Source organism: Danio rerio, chromosome 22 (assembly GCF_052040795.2).
Source record: "Danio rerio strain M-AB ecotype USA chromosome 22, GRCz13ab, whole genome shotgun sequence".
NCBI classification, from domain to species: Eukaryota; Metazoa; Chordata; class Actinopteri; order Cypriniformes; family Danionidae; genus Danio; species Danio rerio.
The window spans coordinates 28,284,669-28,296,383 of NC_141042.1; the positions used below are offsets into that span (position 1 = coordinate 28,284,669).

An 11,715-nucleotide genomic window follows, 5' to 3' on the forward strand; every position below is an offset into this window, starting at 1 on the left:
CAATTGATTTGTGTTGGGACAACTCGAAGGAATTTAATTAACTCATTAGATTCTACAAATTTAAGTCAATTGAACATAAAACAATTATTGTCTCCATAAAGTTGTCCCCATTTTAAATTAGTTTGAACAACCAGCAACCGGCTTTTTTAGTGTACATATGCCAGGCCAGTGGTTAGCGCTGTCGCCTTGTATATAAACAGTACTTTGAAAAAAGTAAAAAACTAATAGTAGCAATTTAATAAGAGAACAGGATTTTTTTTTCTCTCAGCAATGCAATTTCAACATGGTGTGATTTGTTCTTCAGAAAATGTGCTACTGTGTATTAAAGGCAGATTTATATTTATGTCTGTTTATATTCACACATCCACTCATACTTTATTCAGCATGTCTGCCTCTCTGCCTCTGCGTGTTTCTTCTGTGGTCTCCTGTTTTGATCTTTTGTGAAGGTGCCGCAGCTCAGCGAACACAATTGCAAATGTGCCGATAGTCGACGCTTCACTTCACTTCATACAAACAATCAAATAATCAAAGTCGGCCACACACAGGCCTGACGTGAGGCTCCTTCAGCTGCCGCAGGATTCAGCTGCGCTTTAGGTTAGTTTTACTTCACATCTATTGTGGCTTAGATCAGACAAAATGTGTATAAAAGGTTATTACAAGGTCTGTTGTTATTTATTTATTTATTTAGTTAGTCATTTAGTAAAAAGTTGCTCTTCTGTGTGGAAGCCTACACTAGAAAAGAAATATGGGGAAAAACTAGTTGTTGTTGGAGTTTTACTGTTATGTATATAGTAGCAATGTAAAAAAAAAATTAAAATTTTAGGGTAAATCATCTAATTTCATAAATATTCATACACCAATATTTTGAAGTACTGATAATCAAAAAGCATGAGGATAAAAAAAAAGCCACATGATGAACCAATGCTTATCGCAGACAACACTTACCACAAGCAGAGAAATATATTGACAAGCTCGGTGTCATTCACACAGCTGGTAACCATTGTAACACATATACAATTATAGTAATAATGCAATAAACATTAATTAACATTAAGGGCCCTATCAAACACCCGGCGCAAGACGCGACACGATTGTTGTTTGCTAGTGTTAGCTCGACACAAGAGTCATTTTGACGTTTTGCACGAGGCTGTTTAAATAGCAAAATGCATTTGCGCTCATATGTGCGACAATAGGAGTTCTGGTCTAAAACAGGAGGCGTGGTTTGAGGAATTTAAATAGACTGCACAATAGACCAGAGCGCAGATTGCGTTAGCTGTGCGCCTCGCTTAAACATTGCTTATTAAACACAGGACGTATAGCAATACACAAATATCTTTACAAATGAAAAATAATTAAATGATTTAAATATTACAAAAATTATTACTTTCTACATAAATATAAAAACCACCACCTCCATGCCCTCTTCATCTCAAGTTTTTTTATTTAGCTTATTCATGACAATAATAGTAGTATTTTATTGCATATTTATATTTGTTTTTTTAAAAACAAGCTTAGATTTGTCCACCTGTCAGGTTTTGGACCGTATGGGGCACAGCATTTGAATATAACTATTATTGTTCATTATTTGTTTGCTGGAAATTAGAACTGAATTTAGAAATAGTTTTGAAACAAATCTTTGAGCTTAAAAAACAAAATTAATTATGTAGGCTAATGGATGTCTGTTTGTACAACACATTTACCTATCCATGAAAGAGAGTGAAAGTGACCCTGTTAGACCATGCGCAGGGATGCAAAGCAAATTTTTTCCGTCCTTAAAATAGTAAAAGTGGATTCTGACATACCCTTAATGCTTTTGCGCCCTGGACTTTGCGCATAGATTATCAAAATAGACCCCTAGATGTTACATAACTTATGAGAAATAAATTGAAAAAAGAGTGAAGTGTCATGCAAGAAATTGCAGTTGTTTACCGTATGTTCTAAAGAAATTAACTGTTTTTGTCAACTCTGCTATTGTTAACTCTGTTATTGTTAACGGTTTCTGTCAACTCTGTTATCGTCAACTCTGTTATTGTTAATTCTGTTCTCGTTGACTGTTTTTGTCAACAGTTATTGTCAACTCTGCTATTATCAACTCTGTTATCGTCAACTGTTTTTGTCAACTTCGTTATAGCCAACTCTGTTATCATTGACCTTTTTTTTCAACATTGTTATTGTCAACTCTGTTATAGTCAACTGTTTTTGTCAACTTTGTTGTTGTCAACTCTGTTATTGTCAATTGTGTTATAGTCTACCATTTTTGTCAACTCTTTTATCATCAACTGTTTTTATAAACTCTGTTTCGCCATCCTTGTTATTATCTACCCTTTACATTTACATTTAGTCATTTAGCAGACGCTTTTATCCAAAGCGACTTACAAATGAGGACAAGGATGCAATTTATACAACTATAAGAGCAACAATGAATAAGTGCTATAGGCCATTTTTGTCAAATCTGTTATCGTCAACTCTGTTTCACCATCTATGTAATCGTCAACACTATTAATGACAACACTGTTATAGTTGACCATTTTTGTTAATTCTGTTATTGTCAACTATTATCGTCAACTGTTATCATCAACTAGGTTAAAGTCAACTGTTTATGTCAACTCTGTTATTGTCAACTATTTTTGTCAACTCTGTTACTCTCAACTCTTTTATTGTGAACTGTTATCATCAACTCTGTTTTTATCAGCTCTGTTATTGTCAACTGTTATTGTTGACTCTGTTATTGCCAACACTGTTATTGTCAGCTATTTTTGTCAACCCTGTTGTCGTGAACTGTTATCATCAACCCTGTTTTCATCAACTCTGTTATCATAAACTGTTATCATCAACTCTGTTTTTATCAACTCTGTTATCGTGAACTGTTATCATCAACTCTGTTTTTATCAATTCTGTTATCGTGAACTGTTATCATCAACTCTGTTATTGTCAACTGTTTTTATCATCTTTGTTATCGTCAACTCTGTTATTGTCAACTGCTATCATCAACTCTTTTCATCAACTCTGTTATTGTCAACTGTTTTTATCATCTTTGTTATCGTTAACTCTGTTATTGTCAACTGTTATCATCAACTCTGTTTTTATAAACTCTGTTATTGTCAACTGTTTTTATCATCTTTGTTATCGTCAACTCTGTTATTGTCAACTGTTATCGTCAACTCTGTTATCGCCAACAGTAATTGTCAACTGTTATCGTCGACTCTGTTATTGCCAACACTGGTATTGTCAGCTATTTTTGTCAACTCTGTTACTGTCAACTCTGTTATTGTGAATTGTTATCTTTAAATCTGTTTTTATCAACTCTGTTATCACCAACACTGTTATTGTCAATTCTGTTTTTGCCCACTCTGTTAGTGGTTTTAAAAGTTTAACAATAAGGTAATGATCAAATGTTCACTATAAATTTTAAGCAGTTTGTGTTATTTACATTAATATAGGATTCAGTTTACTGTAAATTATTTATTTGTTGTATATAATTTTAGATTAGGTGATAGAATGATTCATAAGTGATATTTACTTCTTGAACAAATTTTACCCAAATAAAGCCAGGATCATTTTTATGCAAATCATCAGCAGCAAAATTCTGCTGCAACCACAAAACAAAAGCATAACATTGCAGAACCAAATTAAGATTAATTAGCCCCCTGCCACCTCAACATTTGTCAATGATTTCCCAGCACTCCATCTTTATCCAGCACATGATTATTTCAGCTGTTGTTAACCTGGACGTCTTTATTTGAAAGGTTGACCCTGTCTGCTGCTGCTTTCATTCACTGTCATTTGACTCTGTCTCTGACTCTCCTACTCAGTGAATTCTCAATCAGTTCCCACATTGTGAGCATGGGTCACTTGCCAAACTGTAAGCAGAAATGGGCGGGCCGGTTTACTGTGGCCCAGCAGGGTTAGAGACGTCCAGCCAAATACACGTCATGCTGAGCGTCTGGATAAAGCTCAGTTCAACTTTTAACGACTCACTAGCACCACATACAGTATGGTGGGAAATGTGCTATATAAAACTTTTTAAAGAATGGGGGGAAAGTGGTTGTTTTTGTTCCTTTGTTGATGGAAGTATGTAGTGTAGCAATGAATAAAATCACTGTTTACTTTAGTTAACTTTGGATAATTTTTATCTTTTAAACTAGTTGTTTACTTTGAGTTCAACTATTATTTTTTACTTTTACTTTGAACTTTTACTTATTACGTAGATTTCTGCTATAATTTAGTTATTGAAGCATTTTATATCATAATTTCTCAGTATTTTGAGTTTACATATTTATCTTATTATATATTCTACAATATATATTTTTATGATTGTCCCTCAAAGTTCATGTTTTGTTATTCTGACTTTTTCCGTAGAATTTAAAATGTACAAGTTGCAGTTTTTTTCAAAGAATTCTAAATTTAAATCCTGAAATTAGGATATTTTTCGATGTAATTAAATTTGCAATTGAGGAAATGTAAGATTTTTTTGCAGAATTCTAAATTTTGCAGAAATCTGATGTTTTTTTTCTGAGAACTTTAAATTCTAAATCGTATTATTATTCAGACTCGTTTGTGATTTTATTTCCCAAATTTACACCTTAATTCTTTTTTTTCTCCTAATTTTTTCCTCATACTTTTAAATATAATAAATCTTGCTCTTCCAAGTTTTTCCCTTCAGAACTCAAATTTTCTATCTCCAAACACTATTTTACATTTCACAAATTTCTCAGAATTGAGAAAATAGTAAAACTCAGGGGTGATGGGATATAATAAATAACACTAAAACTTAGTTTTATTTTGAGACAAATAATGCAACAAATGTGTTCCCCAAAGCTGTATTTACAAAAAAAAAACCACACACACATAAAAAGACTTTAAAAATCTTAAACAATTCTAAAGATTCTGGGTTAAAGTTTGACTCTAGAACATATAATTATTATCGTAATTTAACACAAAAATGAGGCAGATGAAAAACACAAAAGCATCTTTGTGAAGAAAAGAATTTGATTTACATTTCTGCTTGATGAAGTCTGAGTGTGAGAACTGTGTGTGTTTGATTTCAATGCTGGTTCTGAAGCTGTATTTCTCAGATGAATGAACATGAACTGATGCTATAGATAAGACTGCCACACATAACATTTATGAAAGACTATATCACACTTCTATAGATGCACCATTATTACACTATATCTTGTGTTTTAGTACTTAAATAAACATCTATTTTTATGTATATACTTCTGTCATGCATCTGTATGCATATGTCTGTGAATGCGCTCAAAAATGTGTGTGTTTATTATGCATTTATAAACATCCGCTATATGTATGTAGGGGTCGAGGGGGGTCACAAAGCCCCTATTAGTCTGTTTAATGGGTCGTGGTCCATGTAAAACTGTCCTGATGTATATTACATGCTACTTACAGAGAACAGAAGTCTGTATTTCATGCGTGCAGGTATGACTTTTTTTGGATGCGATTTGTTTTCCATGTTTCAGAAAGGCCATTTCCAGCTGCGGACACAGAGAATAGATATTTTTAGTGTAACTAATTCATAAGTGCTTGTAAGACACAGATAAGAGACTCTTATTGTATCATAAATGGGTCAGTCTCATAACATGCACATATATACACACTTATTTGGTATTTCTTTACACAAGAATTGATCCTTTTTTAACTCGTTTCCATTTATTATTCATTTATTTGACACAATATTCTAAATTCTTGCAGTTAAATAACAATTCTATAATTCTATAAATAATAATTCTTTAGTTAAATAAGTTTATGTTTCCTTTAAGTAAACACTTTGTACTGTCACAGTGATTAAATTAATACTAAATACGTGTAATGCATTACAAGTAACACAAGTTACGTAATAATATTACTTGTGTAAGCAACGCATTAGTTTTAAAAACTAAGTAATATAATTTGAGGTACTTTTTAGAAATAAGTAACACTAGCTACTTTTTAGTTTAATAAATTCAATTTTTAAAAAATTAATTGCTGAATTAAAATTAAAGTGCTCACAATGAATCACACAGTCAATGAGAGAATGTGTTCATTATTTTGAATGCATCGAAGAAAGGAAAAATGGGGTTATTGTCTCAATAGACAGTAATTTTACTTTAGACAATCAGTACAAAAGTCGCAAACACATTGCTTTAAACTTTTAATAATCTGCATATACAGCATGTATAGCTTTGGGGTCAGGAAGTTCTCAGATAACATTATCCTAAAATATTTATTGTTATTAGTAAATGTGTACAATTTTTACAAGGTAAATGAAAGTGTAGGTTATACAAAGCTCCTCTATTAAAAAAGAAAGAAAAAACAAGTACTGAAAGAGATTACCTTTACTGAAAGAGAGTAACTCAATATTGTAATGTACTACTCTGAAATGTACTGTATCTTTCCCCAAATGCATGTAAAAATACTGCATGTTGTGTTTTTTGTTCTTTAATTAGAATATCAGCCAGTTTACATTACAGCTAAACCTAATAATTTTAGTTGAACAGTTCTATATTTGTGTAAAAAATGCGTATTGAAATTTTCTGATTACTCACCTCTTGATGTGTGGTAACATTTTCTGTTGATGGCCAAATTTTCATGGGAGGACTTCAGTAATTCCAGCAAAACATCTACACAATCAAACTTTGAGAGGAGACAAAAGATTTGTACATGCAGATTTCACAATTTTATCAAAGTGGTGATAAGATGAATCTGTTTACAGGTCAGCATTTACTGCTCACACAAAGTTTCGCAAATTTTTTCTTTATAACTTCATATCTATCTATTCCTAGAAATGGGTTGCGGCTGGAAGGGCATCAGCTGCGTAAAAACTTGCTGGATAAGTTGGCGGTTCATTCTGCTTTGGCGACCCCAGATTAAAAAAGGGACTAAGCCGACAAGAAAATGAATGAATGAATGAATGAATGAAGTTCATATCTAACAATTCAAGTATCACAAAGGGGAAAAATCTGAATTTAGCCTTTATAAATTTGGGAACATTCGATTTTAGATTTAGTTTGAAAAGTCAAAAAAAGCTAATAAAAATTTATTAGAATAACAAGAGAGAACTACGAAAAAGTCATATTTCTGAGTTTATATCTCACAGTTCTTACCTTTTTTCAATTAAATTGCAGGTACAAAATATTACTGAGAAAATTAGAGAAATTCTATGCAAATCTCAACCTTGCCATGAAAAAAACTACGCTTCAACCAAAATAGTAAAACCATTTCTACATTTAAGCAAATATTTTACAGTACTTAAAAAATAATCAAAAATGTTTCTGTAAATGATTTCAAGGTATTATATTTGAATTAGCAAAGTCTAACAAGTGCCAATTTCACATCTATCACATGCATAATGGACAGATGTCACATCCATAGCGGAGCTTTTCCCTCATAAATGCAAACGTGTGAAATAAAATAAAATCAATCATATTGTTCAATAGAGATCCAACTCTTATCCTCTTATCCTTTTGATTAGCAATGTTTCTTGTGGGTTGTGCAGTTTAATTCACATAATTTCAATAAAGGATGTCTTATACTGTAAACTCGCAGACTTTTTTGGTCGTATCCATAATGCATGTTTATTTTTTTTTTTTTAAAGTCTTAAAATTTTTTACAGATTGATATTTTTCTGATCCCATAGCTCTGTGGTTAGTTGTTTTGGAAAATATAAGCAGATGATCCAATATAATGTTAACATATCAACAAATTTAAGTTCTGTGTTTTTGCAAATGTCACATCCATAATGCTGGAATTTCTCATAAAAAAGTCATTTGGTTAGTTAATTAAATAATAATACATAATACAAAGAACTTAACATTTCAAGTCATTTGCTGAGAATTGCTTGATATTTGTGTGGCTGGCAGCCTTTGCTGAATGCTGAGAAAGATCTTCCTGTGTTATTATAACTGGTATTTGTCATAAATCAGCATTGAAGCCTTTCATTGACCCGTGTCTGAGTCCAATATAACTGAGATTTACCCACCAGGCTGTCCAGCAAACAGTCTCAGGCAGGGCTGCGAGGTGTCAGTGATCCCATGAATTCTTCTGCGCTGGGCACAAGGTTATGCATCAAATCTATTGACTCTGGCACTACTTGAAGAGGAACCCGTTTATACAAATAATTAAAGCCAGCACCAGTTTACAACCCATGTTCAGGCTGGAGAGACCAAACAAGATGGTAATTTATTCCACATGTCGCTATCAGGCTTGAAATAGGGTGTTATGTGATTGTGGTTTTTATGCTTTAAAACTAAATGTTTGATAGCCAGAACAGAACACATTAGCCAAATACAACAAATCAAATGTACAAATGAATATATTGCCCTTATAAAAATTTACATTATGAAGTTTTATTAGAAATAAAACCAGAAAACTATGGCGGCCACAAATTAACCTTGGTTTTGCAACGTTTAACCACATTTGTTGTAAAGCAAAATAAAAATGTTGATTTGCTAAAAGAAAACATGATTATTATGCTTTTAATTTATCTATAATATAAAGACATTGACAAGATGTAATATCAATGTTCTTAAACATCTAAAACATCTATATGCCTAATGTCTATACTATCCAAAATACTTTAGCTGCAATACAATCAAAATTACAGCTAAACAGATTCATTACGAATTGAAATATTATTTAGGCCAGATTTGCAACTCTGAGTTCAATTAAGTTTAGATCGTGTGCAACTTTAGGCTAATAGTGCTATTTAATTGCTAGCATTTGCTATGATAAGCTAAAAAGCAATTGACCTATATAGTGAATATTATTTTTATTATGCAAATATTAAAATAAATTAGTGGATTTAATCTGTAAAAACTGTATTTGTTCATAAATGATTCTGAACGCAACTGAAATAGTATGAAGTAGTAAAAGTGTAATTACATTAAGCATGTTAAGTCACAAAAAATTACATCTCATCCCAACCCAAATTTCTTCTTAATTCCATTTTTCTCACCATATGATTATAGCACCTTGTTTTGGTTCTTTTTGTACATTTGTCAAAACAAAATGATAGATATGGGAGTCCTAAAGGGCAAAAGAAATTAAAAATGCAATGACTTCTCACATGCATGTGAGAGGTGTAAGGTCTGTCTTCGCATGAACAATTGACTGAAACTGCTATCACACCTTTTACAAAGTGAAATAAAAAAGACTGTACAATGTTTAGTTAAAAAACAGAGACAAACTGCCTGAAATGTTTTATTTGATCAAAATGTTACAGGCAAACTTTTTGGGAACTTAATTGAACTAGTTTTGAGCAGAAAAAGTTACCAAAAGGCCTGATGTATCAATATGATACATAATTAATTTATAAAAAACATGGTATAAAAATGGATCTTGATAGAATTAATAAACATTAAAGTTCCAAAAAATGTGAATATTCTGACTATTTGTTAGTGTCAGTTTTAACAGGGTTAAGAATCATTATAATTGATTCTTAGGGCTCTATTTTACGGTCCATGCGCAGAGCGCAAAACGCAGGGCGCAAACGCTTTCAGGGCGTGTCAGAACGCGTTTTTGCTAATATAAGGACGGAAAAACCTGCTTTGCGCCATGGCACATGGTCAAAAAGGGTTGAGTTTTATTTTCTTAATGAGTTATAGGTGTGTTTTGAGAATAAACCAATTTGAGTCTCATCTCCCATTCCCTTTAAGGGCCAGCTGAGTCGCGCCAAGAGCGCATTCGCTATTTACAGGACGCAAAGTAAGTCTAAGTGGGAAAAATGAGCATTTCAATAGCAAACAGTTAACAGTTTTTTTTAACAGAAAACTGTTAAACAGAGCATCTACTGAGAATGAGAGATAATGGAACTACTTTCACATTCGCTCTTGGATAGGGAAACCTTTTCGCACAGACATCAATTAGTCCATAAATAAATAATTTTGTTTGTTAAGCGCAAATATTCGTTTCAAAACTATTTCTAAATTCAGTTCTAATTTCCAGCAAACGAATAAATGAATAACAACAAAATGTGCTCAAAAACCTGAGTTATATCCTAAAACACATGCTGTGCCCCATATGGTCTAAAACCTGATAGGTGGGCAAAACTAAGCTTGTTTTTGATAAAACAAATATAAATATACATATAATAAATAATACTGCTAATAATAATAATAACATTATACACAAGCAAATTGTTATGAATGAACTGAAAAAGCCTCCCGAGATGAAGAAGACATAAAAGCAGTGATTTTTCATATTTATGTAGGCTAGAAAATAATACGTTTTTTAATATTTTAATCCTTTATATTTATATCCTATATCTATTCTTATTATATCCTATATACATCCTTAATATTTAAATTTTTTCATATGTAAAGATATTTGCCTATTGCTCTCTTGTACGTATTAAGCAGTGCGTAAGCAAGGCGCAACTCTGCGGCGTAGTTTAGACCGGGTTTGTTTTGGTCTAATGAAAAATCTATTATAGTTTCTTAAAATAGCAACGTGCCAGCAGTGCGCCTCAGAACACCTCCCTTTTTAGACCAGAATGCCTATGGGTGCACAAATGAGCGCTAATGCATTTGCTATTTAAACAGCGTAGCACAACGCCTCAAAACGACTCTTGCGCCAAGCTGAAACTACCAAAAGATTATTGCACCGCGCCTTGCGCCACACAGGGCCGGGTGTATGATAGGGCCCTTGAAGTCAGACTTGCACCTCTGTTATCAAACAAAACAGAGGATCAAACTAAATTCATTTGTTGCTCTTTAGTAAATAACTATAGTAACTGTAATCAATATTTAAATGCAGTGAATAAAAATGTTGTCTTTTGAAGCTGACGGTCCATAAATTTACGACTATCGAAAGCTTTTACCATAAAGTTTACTTTACACCAGCTCATCATGGCTTTAGCCTATAGAATTATAGTGTTTTTTGAATACTATACAGGATGCAAATATGCGATTTCGGAAGCAATTTAGGTGTGGCCGTGCGTCACTGTCCTCCTGCCTGGACAAAACCAGCCCATGCATGCAGTGACTGAGTGGCGATAATGAATAATTAATGATATGGCAGTCGCTCCCAAAAACAGAAGTTGATTAAAAGTATGGTAATAATAGTGTGGGTTAAGCTCACCAATTCCTTATTATCCAATTTGTCATGGCAGTTTTCATTTTAAGGCATTGTTTGTTTTCTTTTTGTTTTCTATTTTGCGCTCCACGTCTCTTTACTCTTCTCTCCATTTTGAACGTGACTGTAACCGAGCAACGGATCAATCAAATGGTCAATGAAGAGGGAGGGGTGGTATATATTTTTATTCAATAAAAAACTAAATTATATATTTATATAAAATGCAGGATAAACATTTTTAACCAAACATATGTATTTATTTTGTTTAATATGTATAATAATATGTTTAGTTTCAAAAATAGTTTTGGCACAATGGCGCCCCCCCATGTGTGGCGCCCTGGTACCTCTATGCGCCGCACATACTGCATGCATACCCCTTTTTTGCGCCGCTAGGTAAAGGGCCTCGAGTTTTCACAAAGACACCAGAGCTCCAGGAGTCAGTTCCTCCAGCTGGATATTTTTAAAGTCTAAACTCTGGAGATTGCCGAGTCTTTGTAGAAATGCCACAGGTAACCTGGTGAACCTGTTAGCCAAGTCCAGCCGCTGAAGAGAGCTGTTTACCGGCAGACAGTCTGCGTGGAGCTAGGAGAGCAGGTTATCCGCCAGAGTAAGCTCCACAAGAGGAGAATTACCAAACACTCGCCAATG

At 33.0% G+C, this 11,715-nt stretch overlaps 1 long non-coding RNA gene across 6 annotated transcripts in view; it reads right to left on the minus strand.

The window, feature by feature from the left end:
• Nucleotides 1-11,203, minus strand: part of LOC141380294 (uncharacterized) — a 30,979-nt gene extending 19,776 nt beyond the window's left edge. For 2 of the 6 annotated variants that reach the window (XR_015522173.1, XR_015522175.1), the window contains exons 1-3: nucleotides 11,074-11,199; nucleotides 6,543-6,630; nucleotides 5,405-5,492 (exon numbers count right to left, since the gene is read on the minus strand). This is a non-coding gene — a long non-coding RNA (uncharacterized LOC141380294). Of the gene's footprint in view, nucleotides 1-5,404; nucleotides 5,493-6,542; nucleotides 6,640-7,975; nucleotides 8,150-11,073 lie in introns of those variants that run through there. The other 4 variants (XR_015522177.1, XR_015522176.1, XR_015522174.1 and 1 more) reach the window with 4 other exon arrangements.
• Between the last annotated feature and the right edge of the window lie 512 nt (nucleotides 11,204-11,715).